We start from the raw sequence: 21159 nt of genomic DNA, 5'->3' as shown, positions 1-21159 counted from the left end.
CAGGCTAGGGAAATATATTTACTCAAGATCTTAGCCACTTTATACTGAAAGCATGCATTTCTCATTCATGCTACACGTGAGATATGGCTGGGGATGGGTGGACAGGGGTCACTAAAGATCTCAGACTGACACTGATGCAACCATCTATGCAGCTGCCATCCTAACAAGTGGCTTCCAACACCTGCCTCTAAGGACCTCAGACTGACGTCATTTCCACTCCACATCAGAACTCATCATACAACTCCAACCTAATTACAAGGGATGCTGGGGAAAAGTAGGGAGCACACAGAATATTTAGAAAGCACTACAGTGTTTGTTACATTACATTAGTCGATTATATACAATATAAGATTGACCAGATGGCAAACTTTGAAAAAAAAAAATTGAAAGAATTTGAGCATGATTTCACAAGAGGAATGCTATGACGTTTTTGCATTAAAAAGAGTGTGTGTCTAGCTGGGAGAGGGGCCATGATAGGCATGATTATTACAGAACATTGATGTAAAGTAGTAAAAGAAAATCCAGTAGTTTAGGGAAGAAATAAGAATAATTAGCTAAGATTCTGCACCCATGAAAGCAGCCTAAATAAACTAATTAACCAAGATGACCTTGAAAGAATAAAGAAAGAGTGAAAATTAAATATAACATCTTGAAATTCTTAGTGTTCCCATTGGAAGTTTTGACTTCACATGATAAATCACTTCATAATTCTGAATAAGATCTACAGGAAACCCAAGGCAATTCTAAATATGGCATTTTTAACTGAGTAATATTGAGATAGTATTATGGAGATGCAATGACTGAAAATTTGTCAAGAATTTGAAAATAGAAAAGGTGTATATTTAAAAAGATGATATGTAATTATATATGGCAATTTAAAAGATGTGCATGTAATTCATAAAGGAGGAATGAGCCACTGTGATCCTTAGGGGTATGTGGTCACACAGGACTTGGAGCAAAAAAAAGAAAAAAAAGAGGTGAGTGCTGAAATGTAGATAACATAGAGGAAAAAAAACAATGTGGAGGAAAGAGCATTCTGCTTCTTGTCTTTTTAAATTCAATAACTTCCCTGGTATATGAATGCTGGTATAAAAATATTTCCCTGGTATAAAAATATTTTATTTTTCATCACAATAATAGTGGATATTGCAACCATTTAAATTGATTGCAAAGATTTATAACAAGTATTTAACACACGATAGAATTTGACATTTGCAATATATTACAATCCAGTTCATTATGACAAATTGTGGCTTACCTATGGCAAGTGACTTACCAAAATCAATCAGCTCTTAAATTTGAGTCCAGGTTTATCTGAAATCTCAGACTATCAATGAAAACTTTCCTCTCAAACTCTCTACCTTTATATTTTTCCTTTTTCCCAATGTTTTTTTCCATCTTTATATGCCTCATACCTCATTATATAGTTATAAAAGTTACCCTGACCCTCAAAAAAATCAAAATATATTGTACAAACTAAATTTGAGGAAGATAATCTGACTAAGAAGGGTATTGTAGGGTAAGGAAAATATCAGGCTTTTCTGCCCTTCCGCCATCAGGATAGATGATGGATCCTTGTCCTGAATGCATGCCTGATGGCGGGCACCTGGAATAGGGTGTGGGCATAGGTAGATGGGATTCAGCTGAGTTAAGACTGTGCTTTTTAAGGGCGGCGTCACGGGGACGCCAGCAGCAGCAGCAGTAGCAGCAGTAGAAGCCGAAGCGGAAGCGGAGAAGCAACAGAAAGAACGCCAGAGAGCCCAGATAGAGTGAAGACTTGCTGGGGGCTGGGAGGCTGGCAGGCCTGCCAGCCTCCCAGCCCCCAGCCCCCCAGCCAGCACCCCTGCCTGCCATATGACTGGTGAACCCCAAATAAAAAACCTGCAAAACTACTGAGGACTCTGACTCCTCCTTTACCCAGTCTGCATGGGATCAGAAAACCTGCACTGTGCCCAGTCCAGCCCTTTACAGGTATAAAATGTTCAAGTTCCACTTTTTTTCCTAGCTAAAATTCTATTGTAAAGCTTAGTGGGAGTTACTAGGGAAATGAAAGAAAGAATGAATATAAGACACAAAGATCTTCAAATTTAATTTAGACATCAAATTTTGTTTCACAATTACTAAACAACTAGTCAAAAAGTAAAAAGAGCAACTTATCAATCCAATAGCAATGGCTATGGCTGTACAATCTCTACACAGTTATTAATTCAGGGAAATAAAAATAATAGGTCACCTTGGTATTGTAATTGTAGGTAAATTGCATATTGCTTATTCTTTTTTTTTTCTAGTCTTGTCCAGGTTTTGATATTTTCAGATACTTGACATATATTTTAAGTTTTCACTCAACACTTAAGCACTATGGAATAATGTTGCATTTCATTCTGTTGTTTACCTTTATAAAATATAATACTACGCAGTGTATTTCAACTGCCTGAGCATTTTCTGCTTGGAGTCTCCTAGAAATTACTTTAAAATTACTAGAAACTACCTACAGATGTAGTTGAAATCCTTCCTCCCCTCTCTAAACCCCAACTCATGTTCTTCCCTTCCCTTGTTTTTTGAACCTCAAAACGGATAACCTTGACAAACATGATGGTATACACAATGGACAAAGTCTGACGAAGAAGGCAGGTGCACTATTGTCAGTGTAATTCATTAACACCTGGGACTACAGCAAGATGTTTGGTAACCTCAAAAGGAACAGCAACTTTACAAGTAGGTTGAAATTTTTATTGACCTCCATCTGAGTCCAATATCTTTGTTCTAAAGAGGAGAGTTAGCCCTTGTAAAAGAAAATCTCTTCATGTTAGGAATCCCAGCTGCCTTGTTTTCCCCAACTAAGTTATGTGTAAAACATAAAGAGAATTCTTAGATCTGCTGGGATGTAGGGTTGCTAGGGTGACTGGTAAAGAAAGTGAGCCCGAGACTATCAGAGATCAATAAGAAAAGGAAGGCACTAGGGGCTAAAGTTAGAAATATTAAATCTTTGGACAAGACCTTTTTCTTTAAAGCTTAGAGATCTAATTGGTTTTCTTGGTCTTATCTGTCAGCAATGGTTACCTAACACATAGACACCTTTTTTTTCAAATCTTTCTCTTTTACTCCCCCTCTCAACCTTACTTTTCCCTTTGCTCCCTCTCCATTTCTTCAAGACAGACATGAAATGAGTAAAATTTCATATCCTGAAAGGAGGTGCTGCTTTCAAGGTCCTAATCTACACCTCCCATTATCTCATCACTGTTCCCCAAATTACCCTTCTTTGTTTATTTCTTTTCATTACCCCATCATGAAGATAAAACCTCTCCACTAAGACCTCTTGACCCATCGACATCCCATGTATATAAATGCAATAATAATGAAGTCAAACTACTGTGCAAGTATATTTCTCATTGTATGCAGTGACCCCATGTAAGAAAGAGACCGAAGAGGCATATGCCTGTCACAATCCCTCACCAGGAGTGGCACATATAAATTCCATTGGTAAGAACACATCACTTGGTCATACTTGGATACAGGGAAGGCTGGGAATTATAAACCCTGGGTGGACAGCTGTGTATCAGCAACAAGTCTATAGTACAAAGTGTATCCTACAGATTCTAAACCATGAACAGAAAGAGATTATGGGGGACAGCTGACTATCTACGACATTTTTTTTATTTTTGTGAAAGATTTGTTTTTATTTATTTGTGCCTCAAGAACTGGGGTGTAGGCCAGAGGTGTAGGGGATGAGCAGATTCACCAGGGACAGAATGGGGAGCAGAATAGGCAGATCTACTGAAATACACTGCTGAGGGGAGCAGCGGGCAAGGCAGGAGAGGTCTGCTGCACCATGTGCGTCAGCTCCCTGGCTGGGGATCATACTGAAGCCTCAGTGGCTGGCAATAGCTTGATAGAGCTGAGACTTTAACCACTGAGCTACCATTGAGGCACTACAACATTATTTCAATTAACACCAATGCAATATGATAAACATGTAATTATATCTATGTTATGCTACAGTTTGATTTTGTTGTTGTTGTTGTTGTTGTCTAAAACAAAGGTTTACTAATTGTTTTCTTATAAAATGACCAGACGCTATTCAAGGTATTAGCAATGTAGTAATGACTGAAATAAACAAAAATCACATCCCTCATGAGGATTTTATCTTAGTAAGGGTAAATCAGAAACTAAAAAAAAACTCATACTAAATTCTACAGTGTACTGAAAAGTCATCAATGACATGGAGAACAAAATTAAGTAGGGAAAAGGGACAAAAAAGTGCATTTGAAGGTTTTGCAAAGTAAAGTGGCAAGTTCTGCCTTACATTTTGGCAGAATCACTCTGGCTGCAGAATTGAAAAGAGTCTAAAGCGGGAGAGTGTGAAAGCCTTCAGAACAGTTCAGAGGCTGTTAAAATAATTCAGGCCAGCAATAATAGTATCCTAGATCAGGTTGCCAGCGTCGGTGGAGTAGTGATGTGGTTGGATTCTGGATATTTTTTTAATAGTCTTTAAATGAAAGTAACACTGATCTGCAACACTGAATGATTCAAAAATATCGATGCATGTTACCACACCATGCCACCGACAAGGCACCGCAGTCCTTCAGCATAGTGTACTGGGCTCCCTCCCTACTTTGCTTCCCACCTCCCCCTCCTCACTAGGACCCTCAGTTTCACAGGAATTTTGAGGTTTTCTAGGGTTTTTCATTTTTGGTTTGGAGATTTCTGACTCTTCGTTTTGTTTCTCTATATTCTATATAGGAGTGGAACCATGCAGAATTTATCTTTCCCTTTCCAGATTATTTTGCTTAGCATCATGCCCTGCAGTTCCATCTATGTGGCTTCATATCAACAGAGTTCATCTTTTATTTATTTATTTATATTATAGAGGAGTAGTATGCCATTGCGCATCTATATCATATATATTTTTTTATTTCATGCATACAAGAACTGGGACACAGGCCTGAGGTGTGGGGGCTGAGAGGATTCACCAGAGACACATTGGGGAGCAAAACAGGCAGATCTACTGAAATACACTGCTGAGGGGAGCAGCAGGCGAGTCAGGAAAGGTCTGCTGCGCCATGTGGGTAGCTCCCTGGCCGGGGATTGAACTCGTGCTGCAGTGGCTGTGGAGAGCTTCATAGTGCTGTGTCTTAACCCCTTACACCACCAGGGAGGCCCTATGCCATATATTCTTAATCTACACCTCTATCCTTGGGCACTTAGGTTGTTTTCATACCTCGCTATTGTAAACAGTGCTTCAATGAGCACAGCAGTGCAAATTAGTGATCTTATATTCTTCGGGTAGATACCAAAGAGTTGTTGGATCACATTGGCGGATCTACTTTTAATATTTTGAGAACTCTCCATACTGTTTGCCACAGTGGTTAGATCAGCCTACATTACTACCAGTAGTGTATGAGGGTTCCTTTTTCCCAAACCCTTGCCAACATCTGCTGTTTCTGGTTGCCTTTTGTTTGCTTTATTTTGATATGGGTTAGTCTCATAGTTATGAAGTACTTACTATCTTACTGTAGTTTTGATTTGCATTTTCTTTTTTTTTTTTAAGATTATTTATTTATACAAGAACCAGGGTACAGGCCAGATCCACGGGAGGGTGAGAGGATTCACCAGACACAGAATGGGTAACAGAATAGGCAGACTGACGAAATACACTGCTGAGGGGAGCAGTGGGCGCGACAGGAGAGGTCTGCTCTGCCATGTGGGACCCTCGGCGGCCGGCCAGCTGGGATCGAACTGGTGCTGCAGAGGCTGTGGACAGCTTCACAGCGCTGCGCTCAACCGCCTGCACCACCAGGGGAGGCCCCTGCTTTGCATTTTCTTGATGATAAGTGGTGACTATTTTTATCAGGTGCCTATTGACCATCTGTATGTCTTCTTTGGAGAAGTGTCTATTTAGGTATTCTGCCCATTTGTTTAACTGGGTTTTTATTTTCTTTTTGGATTCTGGATATAGTTAAAAAGTAGAGCCAGAATAATTTCCTATGAGATTAGAAGTGGACATGAAGAAATTAGAAGAATCAGCATGACTCTTCTGAAGGGTGGTCTTGCCACTGAAGGTTAAGGCAAAGCAAATGTTTCAGTCTTGTTTGAGGGGTGATATAAGGAATTCTACTTAGAACAAACATTCTAAATTGAGATACTTATTAGTCATTAAGGTGATGTAGGCTAACCGATATACAAATCTGAAGTTCAGGGACAATTGGAGATTAAAGTTAGGAATTTCAAAGCTATAGAAATTGTTTATTTATATCCATGAAACTAAATGACATCACTAGGAGTGGACATAAGTGCTAAGAAGGTGCCAGGGCAAAGCAGTGGAGCACAACTATGTTAATAGATTGTGGCAAATGAGGAAATCTCATTCTTCTAGAAATGTGGGGTATGGTTCCCAGTGTTATAATGACAGATGTGTCCTTGAAAAGGGCACTTAGAACAATTGTAGTTAAGTAAAATGAATGACTTATATGCATAATTTCAGCAAACTCTTAAGTGCTAGTAATCATACAATTATGGCTACATATTTTCTTGGGCTCCACTCCATTTAAGGAACGTAGAATAATGGCAAATTACAATTTTTGATGGACATACTGTTAATTCATTCTTGTATAGCCTTACAGGAAGTTTCCCACTATTAGCTTCCCAACATAAAACTGGCAAATTTCCACAAGGTAGAAGCTATAGAAAATTATTTTCTATTGTCATAATCTGGATCAAGAAGAGAATAAGAAAGAGGACAGATTTTCTAGGCAGAGATATAAAAATGAAATCAGTCTGTTAAATTTAGTGGATTCTAGTCTCAAAATATCAAGCTTAAAGAATCCTATTAACTGTTAGGTTTACCAAATTTTACTTTTCTTTTCTAAATATCTCTTACCTCTCTAGTTTCTTCTGTATCTCTGATTAATGGAATTGAAGTCAATAATATCCAAACAGAAATGCTGTGGAAATTAAATCACAAAAAAAGGATGCTTAGGATCACTAGACAGAGTTGTAAAAAGACACTAGGAGGAGTATGTAATAATATTATTATTACAGCTAGTATTTATATAACATTCTGTACAGTAGGCACTGTTCTACTGGGGAGAGTATATATTACTATTTTCATTATCATTATTAATATCATGATTCTTACAGCTAGTACTTACATAATGTTTCTATATCAGGTGCTTTTCCTAGCACTTTACATCTATTTAATATCATCTTCATAATAATTCCACAAAATAGATATCATTACAATCCACACTTTATAGATGAAGAAACTCAGGTGCAAAGAGGTTTGAGTAACCTGCCTAAAGTCTCACAGCTAGAAAGAAATCAGGGTTTGGATTCAGGCAATCATGCTCCCAATCCCTACCTTCATTTACCATGCTATACTGCCTCTAATACATCATTATCCTCAGGTTTTTCATATTTCATTCAGTGCCCATTTTAATGCTATTCTCTGACCTACTTTTTTTTTTCTATATGGTGATTAAAGCAGCAATTTCCTTGAAAGAGTTCTAACAGTTTTTCATTCATTATCAGAACAAATAGGTCCATTGATCCTAACTCATTAACATCATTCACTCAAGATATACATATATATACACATTTATACACACATATATATATATACATTTATACATATATATACACACATTCATACACATACATATATTTAATACCGATGATCAATTTGTGGCAGAAATTAGATTAGGTACTAGGTTTTCTAAGTCAAAAGAGTGAAAGTAGAATTAGGCAGGCACACTGTGTTAGAATTTAGTTTGACAGGTGATAAGATCTTTACTGGATCTTATGGAAGCAAATAGAAGAAAGACAAGAAGGAATCACTGTACTGCTGGTGTTAGAATAATGATAGGAGTCAGCTGGTTGATCTAGGAGGAAACGTAACAACCAGGCAGATGCAATGGTAATGAGTATAGATATGCATATATGCAGGCATAAATGAGTACAGAGAATTAGAAAATTGCAAATAGTTCAGACGTATTCATATTTCTTTGAGCAACTTCTATGTGCCATACTCTGTGCTAAACATTGGGGATTCAATGAAGAATAAGACACAGTTCTTATCCTCAAGAAATTTAATTGAGTTATGGAATCTTTCAGCATAAATTGCTTTAGTCCTTTTCAATTGTCCCTGCTTAATTAAAGCTTCTTATGAATAGTAAAAGTCAGAACATTGTAATACTTGAGGATGTAGTCCTTGTTTAGAATATATTCCCACTTTCACTGAGTGGTCTTCCCATCACAAAGAGACAGGAAATTAGCTTACAGGACCCTATGACCTTGACTAGGGGTTTGATCTTATATCAATGGGAAGGGGAGACTTTGAAGGACTTAAATCTGGGACTGACATGAGATGAAATTGTCCCATGCTTTATCTTTAGTAGCTATATGTAATGTCACTTTTTAAAAGAGTTAAAATTCTCCAAAATGGATATCAGAATAATAAAACAATAAACCTCATATTACAATTTACTATGAAACAGAAGTCTAGGTGCAAAATGATGAAAGAATGGGAAAATAAGCATATAAGTTACACTTCACAGCTGTGCCAAATACATTTAAAATACTAGAATTTCAGATGCTAAGAATAAAAATTGTTTGCTAGTCAGAGTTTGCTTTGGTCCATTTGAGGAAAGCATGTCAGTCATTCTTAACAGGCATTGCAAAACCCTAACCATGTCTTTGCCAAGACTCTCATATAATAGTTACATGATAAGCCCTACAGTGCTTCACAGTAAATCAGGGAGTTCCACAGCTAACTTACATGATAAGCCTTACTATATTGAACAGTAAATCATGGAATTCCTCAATAAAGTTACACACTAAAACTCCCTCGTTTATTTATTTATTTATTTTCTTTATGGCATTATCTCCCAGTGGTGGATAAAGGTCAGCCATATGGCTTCTTCTCACCTGCTTCTCTTTATCCCTTTGTCAAACACATTTCTATAGAATGCTTCCAAAGTCCATACTCTCTCACCTACAGAATGGTGAATATTAAACTTGACATAAATCCCAAAGATCCCAGAACTAGAATTCACACTGATAGATTGGTGAAGGTGGGAATAGGGATTGCATAAGAAGTACATACAGGAAAAAATCCATTAGTGAGAAGGAGCAAAAACTTCAAAGCTTTAATATAATATTATTTTTGATGAGAAATCAGGAGAACATAGGTAATAAGAATATTAGCAAATATTCTGTAATGATAATTTAATGATTACAAACTATTACATAGTCAAGATGAATCTTTAGGGTTTTCCTAAAGATATTTTGAATATTATTTAATGAATACCTCAGATACCCAACACTTTATCCAAGTTTGACAGGGTGCTAATGGGGCTAAAAGAAAGAGTAATCTTAGTCTTTTCACTCCCTACCTCCTCCTCATGATACAGAGTGATCACATACAAAATAAACTTTAAATTTGCAATAAAGTTAGTAGCAGAAAACATGAGTGAGTGCCAACCTGACTCTGTGAACTTTCTCACAAGAGGTCTGTATATACTGAGACAGATTTCACTCTGTTTAGTTACATATAACTCACATGCACAAATATGCTAGCATAAAATAAAAGCATACTGAGTTATAAAAATGGCAAACTAGCATACACTCAAACATTACTAAATCTGAAAATACAGCTATCAATTAAAATATTAGATATTACATGCAATTTCTCAAAAGATTTGCAAGCAGAACAATACATTGTCCACTCATATTTCTAAAACTTCATTACTCTACAAAATAGCCTACAGTACATTTTTAAGTATACTATTATCATAAATAATTAAACCCAAACAACACTGGCCAAAATAAATAATCAAAGTACATTTGTACTTTAATAATCTTGTTTTGACTGTGGGTTTTGGGGTTTTTTTTTGGTTTGTTTTGTTTGATTCTTATTTACTTAAGTACTAATTTCCTCAAATTGGTAAGCCACATTTTTTTTCTCAGTTGTCAATTAAATTTAATAAGAACATATTGTGTAGACAAATGATCTTATGTAAAATACTGTTAGTGCAGCTGTACAAGAAAGAAACTTAATAGTAATTACAAGTTGGACAAATTCAATTTTAAGTGCATTTTACCTAGAATGTTTGTGTGTACTGCTTTACCATTGTTTATCAACATGCTTTGAAAACTCAATTTGAGTGAAGTTCCTAAGGCTTATATGTAAACTTTAAAAAGCTTACGCCGGGCTGCAAGGCTGCCCTGGTTCGATCTCTGGCCACCGGCGAGGGTCCCACATGGTGTGGCAGACCTCCCCTGCCATGCCCACTGCTCCCCTCAGCAGTGTATTTCATCGGTCTGCCTGTTCTGTTCCCCGCTCTGGCTCTGGTGAATTCTCTCACCCTCCCGCACTTCTGACTGTACCCAGTGCTTGTATAAATAAATAAACATTTTAAAAAAAAAGCTTATACTAAGTTTTTCTTCTATAAAGGAAAAATGATGTGGCTAATTTCAATGATCCATATATAGACAACACAGCTATTAGGAGACATGTAGCAAGACATTCAGCTTTAATATTATATTAATCATAAACACAATTAATAGTTTGTAAATGGATAATAGATTAGGTGAATAGATGGATAGATGAATAGACAGATGCATGGATGGACAGAAGCTCATAATTGACAAAAACAAAAATAGTCCGCAAAAAGAAAATGCATACTATTTCTTGGGAATTTAATGGCTCAAGATTTGAACTATATGTATTTAATACATCTAACCCTTAATCTTTGTAACTACATGTCAATCACATTTTTGTACATGGTCAGACTGAAGTTTAGGGGAATTCTATATTTTTTTTCTTAACTCAAGTAGCTAATATTTATCAGAGTCAAGATTTAAATTTAGGTATGCCAGTCTACAAAATCTGTGTATTTCTCCTATACTACAATTTTCATCAGATATAAGAAAGTAGTCCCATGGCCTCCCTCTGAATGGATCAGCTCTCTGAGAGGGGCCAGGGTCTCCCAGTACCTATGTGGTTCCAGAGACTAATGGGAAGACAAGTTAATTTACTTTTCTCTAGTGGATAGACTGGTTGCTTCAAATTATGTCAAGAAGGATAGTGGAGTGGATGCCGGATACTACCATTTAATAATTTTCCTCTGAAGAGAGCTGTAGTGCATGAGGAAAACAAGTAAAAGAAACATAAAAAGCAAACAAAGAAACAAACAGAAAACCAGGACAACTTAAGAAATTTCCTAATTTGGAGAAAGATTTTTTTAAAAGTATCTTTTAAAATTTTTTTTCCCTTTCTTTTTTGTTATAAGGTTAGAGTATTTAGTTTATTTGTATTCAGATTCTGATTGTTTTCTTAACTATGCATCCTGGGGAGAGACTATAGGAGGAAAGGTAAAATATGTAGGGATTGTTTCTTAATAATTCAAATGTATATGTACTGAGTTGTTTACTCATCCACATTCAAAGCTGATTTTTCTTTGCATGCACCAGTAGTTCAAAAATAGCCATCATCAGGGCACTCAGGGGACTGGCTTAGAATGCAATGGGGTGTTTTTTTCAAGGCTCTAAGACAGCTCTGGAATTTAGAAAAGAAGGCTAGTGGATGTCTTTTTTATTTTAAATCTAATTATTTTCCTCACTGCAACCTCATAAGCTTAGTGAAATTCATGCAGCCCCACACAATGTTTGACTATCAGGGAGTCATCACCCCACTTTCAAACCCTACAACGCAGAAGAATCCCTCTATTAGTATAGGTAACAGAAGGTAAAAGGAGGTCATGACTCTTGTTTTCTCCAACTTTAGGAATTCAGCCCTCAGAGCACATTTGATGATTTATGCTTCTAAGTGAGCAACATCTCAAAGGGTAGATTATTTCATTATGTAAACTGAATCAATTTCTCTGTTGATGTTGAGTGATAGGGCCCTTTCACAGAAAAAATGAGCATCCTGATGGATCAGAAGAAGGAAAAGTCTGGGGTATGATAGAGCACGTGTAAGAAGCCTGAGCTTTGGTACAGAAGGTAGTCAGAATACCAGTAGGTGTCCATCTGAAAGGTAAGGACAGTTACTGGTTTCATTGACAAGATCTGTGCAGAAATACACATTTTTGGCACTGTATGTGCACAATGATGAATGTCTAGATAAAATCACATTTCCTAGTATCTATGCATTCCTCAGAATACTTCTAAAAGGGTATTAGACAAGAGGTATCAAATGCTAAAATGTCCCTTCCAAGCCTAAGTCCTTGCACACAACTGGTATATTATATAGCCAGAAATAACAGCTTTGTTATGCCACCTTCCTGCCTTAAAAATTGCTAATATCTTCCATTTATTTAATGAAGCACATGCTTCAGTCTGGCATTCAAAACATTTCACTCTCAGGTCTCAATCTGCACACCCATTTTTTTTTTTTTGAGGCCACTGCACACCCATTTTTACATGCTACATATTGGCATCTAAATTCACTGATTATAATCAAGTTATCTATTTCCTGTTCCTGCAAATACTCAATTGATCTCATCCTCTTGTCTTTTTAAATTTATTTTATTTTTTTAAAATTTATTTGTTTATTTATTTACACAAGCACTGGGTACAGTCAGAAGCGCGGGAGGGTGAGAGAATTCACCAGAGCCAGAGCGGGGAGCAGAGCAGGCAGAAGGACAGAAGTACACTGCTGAGGGGAGCAGTGGGCGGCAGGAGAGGTCTGCGCGCCATGCGGGACCCTCCTCCAGTGGCCGGGGAGCAGCCAGGGATCGAACCAGTGCAGCAGAGGCTGCGGGCAGCTTCGCAACCCAGCGCTCAACCACTGCGCCACCGGGGAGGCCCTCATCCTCTTGTCTTTGCTTATGTGATTCTCTTTTCCTAATGGGTTCTTATTCCTTCTCTGCTTCTTTCAAAGATGCAGAGACTCTTTCAAGTCCTGTTCGAACACTACACCTGCAGGGATTTCTTCCACCCATAACAGGGGTGAGATCCTCAACTTAGCCCTCGTCACTTGCTGCCTTTTATTGTTATCTTTATGTAAATAGTTATATTCTTTTCTAAGAAAGCACTTTTCTACTCACATCTATCACTTATTATTTTTGATTTTGTTAATTTCCTCACCTCTGGCACCATAGAACAGTGTCTTTCATTTACTAGATGCTCAATAAATCCTCAAGTTCACAAACTTCAGGTTGAAAAAAATGCTAAGGAAGAAAGTGAGTTTAAACATATTTTCTAAGTATGAAGTTCATTTTTCACAACCATTTTATCATGAAAATTTCAAAACAGCTCTAAGGGCATACAATATCATCTCAATTTTGCATGTGGGGAAAGTGAAGCTAAGGGAAATGAAAAGATACACTAATATTTATAAAACCCAGGTGTATTTGACACAGCCCCTCACATATAAATAATATCTTTGTGATACATTTATAACGATCAATTTTTTAGCCAACTACTAAATTTATTTTGGATTTATGTTTGTCTCTGAAGTCCACGATCTATATTTATGATATCAAAACTTCATGGATTTGGTAAATTCTGACATATTTTTCATGCAGAAGTAGCATAAAGCTGGTTTGTTCTTCATGAAATTTGAAAGAAGCGTTAACTCTAAACAGCAGGGAAGTACCAGAAGAATTTTCTGTCCCAACAGGGGACATGAGACAAATATATGTAGCTTCCAGGATGATTTAGGTCACTGTCTTCCAAAATTCAATCCAAAGATCTTACACAGGATATTCTTAGGTGTTCTAATTACACTGCTATCTGTTTCGGTCTTTCTTTGTTGTGTGTGCATGTATGTGTGGTTTGGGTGTGCTGAAATCAAATGAGTCTGGGAAATGCTGGTTTAAACAAAGTCTCTTTATTGTGACTAAATATGCTGTGACACATCAGGACTCTCCAGGGATGGAAATAAGGAACAGTTCCCAACAAAATATAGAGGCACAGAAATTTTCTTTTTCTTCAACTACTCCAAGAACTGAAGTTCTTATATAGTTTTAATATAGACTTTGGGAAACTCTCTATAAGTATGTAAATACATGAGATGTTTCTTGTGGATTCCTAAAAGGAATATGGGTGTATTGTGATATATTCTTAAAATTAAAAATGCTGCCAAAAATGGATTATCTCCATATGCCGTTCAGTATGTTGGAGGAATTGGGCAGTATAGTATGGTCAAGGGTCTAATGTATGATAATAATTCTACTCTTCTATCTTGAAGTTTAACATTTTGTGCTTCATTATCAGGTTCTCACCCATGCATTTGGGGATCTGACTGTGACTGCAACATTGCAGATGTCTGTTTATACTGCATAGTGGATATTTATTGTGTTTTTCTAACACAGCCCCTTCCCTGTTCTTATGGTAACAGATCCACTTTCTTTGGGGAACTGTGAGTCATACCTTTGTGAGTCTAGTGGACATGCTAAATGTGTAACCATGGGGCGGGCAAGTCACAGAGGCTTGGCTAATCACTTTAGCTTCACCTTGCAGGAACTAGTCTAGCAGAAGCCAAGCCATCTGAACAAGGCCAATCAGAGTCCTTTCCAAACCTCTTTTGATTTGAACCTGGAGAAGAGGTTTTTCATGCTATGTCTAGAAACTAAAAGGATGTGTCTCTGGAGCTACGAGTGACTGCATTCCCCATTTATTGAGAACAGCAGAAAAGTTACTACAGGAGAGGCTAAAATGTTCAGAGACAAGCAGGGATGAGAGAAAAGTAAAAGAGAATAGAGCATAAGAGAGCAGTGTGTGTGTGTGTGTGTGAGAGAGAGAGAGAGAGAGAGAGAGAGAGAGGAAGAGGGAGGGAGACAAAGGGAGAGAAAACATGCAAGAGCTAGCTGATTTTTTCTGAACCTCGTTTTTGGTTATGTCTGAAGTACTTGTCACCTTGGACTTCCCAGTTACATGACCCAGTGCATCCCTTTTCAGTGCTTAACTAGTTAAAAGATTCTAGAGTTATTGATAGTAATAAAACAAAGCTGGTCACTAAATTGTCAGGGTGGGTTTAGCTAAAGTGTCAGGGAAAATATACTCACATAAGCTGGTAGGTAACTGGGGGCTAGGGGTTAATGCAAATGACAAGACACTATAATTTTAAAATTTATAAAATAGTAGTTTAAGACATGACATTAAGAAAAAATATAATCCACTCCTTGATTGGGCAGGTGAAGAAACCCAAGCATGGAGAGCTGATGTGACTTGCTTAAAAATGTAACAGCAACTAAAGTAGCCAAAGCGAGGCTAAACTCTAGCCCATGTTCTTTTCCATTTTAACATATTTTCCATATTTGTGTCCATTTTTCCTTCAAAGAGAAAGTGAGTCGGATATGGCATTGTGTATTGGGAAGCAGTTTATGTTGGTGAGAGAACATTGGACTTTGTCTAGGAAGTCTGAGTTTGAATCCCAGGTCTGTCATTTCCTTAGGCAAGTTACTTAACCTCACTGAACCCCAGTTCTTTTACACAGAAATGAGTCTAGTAATATATATCCCACATATTTCAAATGTTGATTTCTATAAAAGCACTCTGCAAACTCTACAATACTGTTCAAGAGACATTCTAAAATTTATCCTCTGTCATCATAAATATGCTTTATTTTCCTATTTTGTAAAATGAAGATTTTATAACTCATTTCAGGGACAGTTACCCCTTTTTCCATATAGGGTAATGACCTTATATTTTGTAGTAACTGTTTCATCTAACTCTCACACTGGGAAATACGAGCAACCTAATAGCCATAGGGCATGTTTAATTCTAGATGTGCAATTCATGATGGTAGTATAAACACATGCTATAATTGATAGGACCTATCCAATTTTTCTGATCCATATTCCTGAGGGCAGGGTCAGTTGACAGAATTCTGTTTTCTCAGCAACCCTAGCATGCAGAATTTTTAAAAAATCATTTTTTATTGAATATTTTCCTACCACAGAATCAGCACGATAATTCTCCTTAAAAGATTATCAGTGGGAGGATGGGTGCAAGCTGCCAACCTAACTCCCCTAGAAACACTTCATCCCTATAGCTCCAATGATATAATTACAGAAAAATTCCGTGGTATATGAATGTGGAGGGGTAGTCCATTTTATTTTCATTTCCAAAATCAGCTGATTCCTCTACAGTAGATTATTTAAACAACATTAACACTGACCTTGTGACTTGCTTTGATCGATAAACCTTGAGCAGAGGTGATAAATGCCACCATAGATGGGAGGTTTAAGAAACTGCAGATAATTCTGCCCTCTTTTTCCTCTGCCACAATACTAACACTATCCCAGGCTGAGTCCCAGAGCAAAGTGCTAAGCCAACATTCAGTGAAGATGTAACATAAGTGAGAAATACACTTTCATTGAGGTGAGCTTCTATGTTTTGAGGTCTTATGTCATCAAGTCATAAACTGCCCTAAGATGACTGGCCCAAGTGTGTCAAGTGCAGTGAGCTTCCCTCCATCATGATATTTCCTTCTTAGTATATATAGATGGAGAGAACAAGGAGAAAGTAAAGAACTATGCACTAAGGAAACCATGTGTTTGCCAGTAATTCATTATTGGTCCTTTTTCTCTTCAGTTGATATTTAAAAAGATATAATTCAAAGATTTTTAATAATGACACTGAATATTTTACACCTGCCATAGAATAAAGGCTGCTAAACTGAGAGCACTAATACCATTTTACACACATTCTTTAAGGTGGAAAAATAAATCATGATAACATAATGGTACTATTGACTTTGCCTGTATTTTACCAGAAAGAGTAACTGAAATTGGCCTTTTGAATTCCCCCACCATAAATTCCTTCCCCGAGCCATCTTTCCTCACTCTTTCATGTTTATTTATAAGATGTCACTTGGCCATCAAGAACTTACTCCCAAGTTTTACTCCTCAAATGGCATGCAGGTCTAATGAACAATAGATTTATAAACCAATTTAAATGGTTATCAATTTCTTATAAAAACTAGGCCAGTGCACATTTGATCACACTTACACAGTCACATAGTCTCTTATTAAAAATCAAAGGATGAACATGCTTGCCTTCCCCCTAGAAGAAAATTGATTTAAAATATAAAGCACAAAGTGGCCTCAAATGTCCTTTTAAATCGTGTATTGCCAAGAAATCTTCAAATCAAAATAATGAGGAGCATGTGAAACAATTTCCAATATAACACTGCTTAATCTCTCTGTCCAGTAGCACAATATCAGCACACCACAAACTATGCCTGGCTTCTATAATTTAGGCACAGCCCTTTCTAATTTGTTTATAGATTTTACCAAGAAAAAAAAAATGGAATCATTAAAGCTAAAAAAGTATCTACCTTCTGAGCTCCTTTGTTGTATTTATATCTTAAGAAATTGTGTCTTTAGTTGCGAATTAAAAATGAGTTGCCAGGGCCCCTTAATAATTAATGTTGAAATGAACAATTGTTTCAAGTACAACACATTCCATTTAATGTTAAACAGCGTTATATTTACTGTAATTCTACCTTTCATCCTAATGTCAACCTTTAAATCTTTAATGCTTTAATCACACTTCTTTTTCTGATATCCCCTGTGAGTTCCTCAAACCAGTGCCCACTCCTTTGTGAAAAGGTGGGCATTTTATGCTGCAAGGGTTAGTCAGCAGCAATTGTTAATTATTAAGGAAAACAAAATGCAGCTGCTGGAAAATTGTGTTTGTTCCCAGCAGGGCATGTTACCTTTAATCTCTACTGACACTGAGGCAAGTGAAGTCATAAAAGGGAGATAATGCATTTCAAGAACATGGCCCCAAAGAAAATTAAAGAATTTCCTATAAAATTAATGAGCCTAATTACCAGATAATGTCCACATTTGCCTCTCAATAAGTTATCCTCAGTAAGAGGGCTGGGAAGAGGGAAAGTGAGGGGGGTCTGGTCCTAAGGAGCAGCTTAGCTGCTGGGTGGGTGGAACTAAGATAAAGAGCAAGAAACTCAAACCCTGTACCACGGGCCTCTATTTCTCTATTTCTCCCGGAATCTGATGCGGGGAGGAGGGGCAAATATCTGCTAAGAATGTGCTGTCTGCAAGGTAATATACAAGACGAGGTATATTTTAGCTCTGTCCCTTGCCTGGTTTAGGGCTGTGAGCCATAGTTCACCTATCTGAGTCTTAGTAATCCTCACCTGTACCATGTTTTTCTTTTTTAAATTCTATTTACTTATTTTTTTTCTTACAATGTTTACCTTTTTTTTAAAAAAAAGATTTATTTATTTATTTATACAAGAACTGGGGTACAGGCCAGAGGCAGAGGAGGGTGAGAGAATTCATCAGAGACAGAGTGGGGAGCAGAACAGACAGGTCTACCGAAACATACTACTGAGGGGAGCATCAGGAGTGACAGGAGAGGTCTGCCATGCCATATGAGTATCTCCCTGGCCGGCCAGGAATTGAACCCATGCTGCAGAGGCTGCCGACAGCTTCACAGTGCTGCGCTCAACCCACTGCACCAATGGGGAGGCCCTGTTTGCTTTCTTTTCTCAGGTGAAGTCCCCATAGAGTTTCCACCATCAATTCACCCATGAACATTTTTTTTTTAAGGATTAAAGATACTTCAATCAAAGCTGTTAGTAACAATGCTTGGAACCAAAAAAATCATTCACTATACAGTTTCAAATCACTAATTGTCACAAATAAGATGTCAATAATAATAATAACTAGATATTATTATCTCTACTGCCATTGTCTCCAAGTTCAAAATACTAGCATGTAGAGGATACAAAATATGAACTTGAGTCTCCCTGACCACAAAGACCAAACTAAAAATTAGATGTATAAAATGAATCATTTCCTCTTATTAAAAAAGATGATAATAGGTAAATATTTACTCTCCTTTTTCAACTGGCAAATTTGTCTCTAACTTAGGATTTATAGAAGCTCAAGTGGGAAAAAATAGTATATGGAATTTCAGGAAGGGACAGCCTTATTGAACAGTCTGACTTTCCATATTCATAAATGCCTATTTTGTAGTGCTCAAAACCTGTAGCCTAATTTAGGAATCAAAAGTCACCATTTTCATCCAAAAATGAACCTAGGAAAGTAAAACTACAATAAAGTAAGTTCTACAAAACCTAAAAATGCTTCAAAAAGGTTTTAGCGTTAGCTGAGCTTTCACAAAGCTTCTGGGGGAAGAGGGACTCTTATTTGCACAGACTTCTTGAGCCCCAGGAATTGAAAAAAATTCCCAAAATAGTCTTAAGTGAAAAATTTCTAACCATTATCTGTTCATAAACCACTTTGAAAATTTGTTGAATCCTATGGATATTCTACTGACACACACAGCAAAGCACATATGCACTTAGATTAAGAATCCTATATGGATTTTGCTTTTGACCCAGCGAATTTCATGAGGTTAACGTCTAAGTGAAACTCTTTGAAATCTAAATCGAAGATGGCCAGAAGCAGAGCAAGTACTTTTATACTCAGCCCATGAGCTTCCCTGAGGATTAGGGTTGGCCCTGGTGGTCTTGGTGGTCTGCAGCCAGCCGCTGAGTGATCACTGGGGGACAGGACGCCAAGAGCGATGTGAGCACGCAGAACTGGTGAATCACCACTCCCTCCCAAGGATAGCTGGTGGCTCTCCACCTGTGTCCTTTCAAGCCTCCACCTGTGCTGGTCAGATGAATTACTACTAATAAAATAATATATATTACATAAAGTATACCACATAATGAATTTCTTATTCACATGAAATTAAGATTATATTTATAAATTATAAGACATTCTATGCAAGGCATAGTTAAAATTCCTTGAAACTTTTCCTCCAGAGAATGATAAAGACACGGAAATGAACATTTTCCATTGCTTCATGTAATCCTCGGAGCAGTCCTGAATAGGAATTCTGTTTTACACTTAAAGAACTATACATCATACTTGTTTAAAAGTTTCTGCTTAGTATCCTAAAAATGTTTACCACACTTCTCCATGATGCAAAGATTAAATAAATTGCTGAGGTATGAAATTTGAGCAGAATATTCCTTAATGAAGATATACCTTACCTGCTAGATTGACGGTGGGCCAATAAGGGAAAAGCTGCAGTTGTAGTTTCTCAGCTGTAGAACAGTCCGTGAAGATCAAAACCTGTGCAAATAACAGGAACAAAGCTTAGTTGTTAAAATCATGATCTCAAGTTTCAGACATACCTGGGTTCAACTCCTATTTCTACCACTTGCAAAGAGTATGACTTTGGAAAATTTACTTAATGTCTCAGTGCCCCACTTGCTTCATTTAAAAAAAAAGAAAGTTATCTCTCATGAGACTGTTGTGTAGATTAAATGAAGGATGCAGGTTAAGTGCTTCACATAGACCTAATATATTGCAAAACATCTGTGTATGTTATTACTTAGCATATATATATGTATATATATTACATACCTCCTATAAAAGAATCCCTTTATTATTAGTGGAAAACTGAAATTCCAGGAGGGTTGAAATGACCCAGTGAGGGGTAAGTGAATTAATCAGGCTTTTTATGATACTAGCTTCTGTGGCTGTCACCTGGTGTCTTGATTGTGTTGATGCTGAAGGTGCCTGGGGATGTGGGCTTGGGGCATGCCTACCTGGAGCATGGGTGTGTATGCATGTGTAAGTGTGCACACCTGAGCCTAGAGGATGAGATCAAAGCAGTAGCATCGGTAGTAGTAGGAGGACTAGCGGTGTAACTACAGAAGAGGCCAGACCACAAGATGACGAGAGAACACCAGAGAGGCCAGAGAAAGAGCATAAAGATTTTTGGGGGGGGCTGGGAGGCTTGGTAGCCTGCCTGCCTCCCAGCACCCCCTTCCCAGTCCACACCTGCCCTCTTGCATCCTCTTGATCCCCGGACCCCCTGACCACCTTGCACCTGGTCGCTCCACTACACCCAGTGTGACAGAGCACCCTGCCTTTCTTGAGCTGTACCACCTTTTTCTTGAAATTTATGTTCTGTTTTCTCTACTTCCATTCATACCACAAATTTCTCCTTTTCTCCAAACAGAGCCGGAAGCATTCAACTCAGCATTAGGAAATAAAGCCAAGCGTCTGCCCTCATGATTTCAATGCTTATGAGACAGGGCAGAAAACCTTAGCGATTACCTTACACTGGATCAGGAAAGGTGTAGAGTGGAGATCATTCTCTTAGCTGAGGTGGATAAAGAACTACAGGGAGTTTGACACAAGAAGCAAAGTCTTATTTGCA

The 21159-nt window shown here is 37.5% G+C and overlaps 1 long non-coding RNA gene across 2 annotated transcripts in view; it reads right to left on the bottom strand.

Annotated features, from left to right (window-relative positions):
* LOC129145146 (uncharacterized) overlaps positions 1-20057 on the bottom strand; it is a 66392-nt gene extending 46335 nt beyond the window's left edge. Inside the window, exon 1 of one of the 2 annotated variants that reach the window (XR_008550268.1) lies at positions 19982-20057. This is a non-coding gene — a long non-coding RNA (uncharacterized LOC129145146). Of the gene's footprint in view, positions 1-6877; positions 6933-19981 lie in introns of those variants that run through there. The other variant, XR_008550269.1, reaches the window with a different exon arrangement.
* Positions 20058-21159: the final 1102 nt, after the last annotated feature.

Source organism: Talpa occidentalis, unplaced genomic scaffold (assembly GCF_014898055.3).
Source record: "Talpa occidentalis isolate TD23 unplaced genomic scaffold, MPIMG_talOcc4v2.1 talOcc4.9, whole genome shotgun sequence".
In the NCBI taxonomy this organism is placed as follows: Eukaryota; Metazoa; Chordata; class Mammalia; order Eulipotyphla; family Talpidae; genus Talpa; species Talpa occidentalis.
Note: the sequence above shows the minus strand (reverse complement) of the source record. Positions and strands in the feature narration are given on the sequence as shown.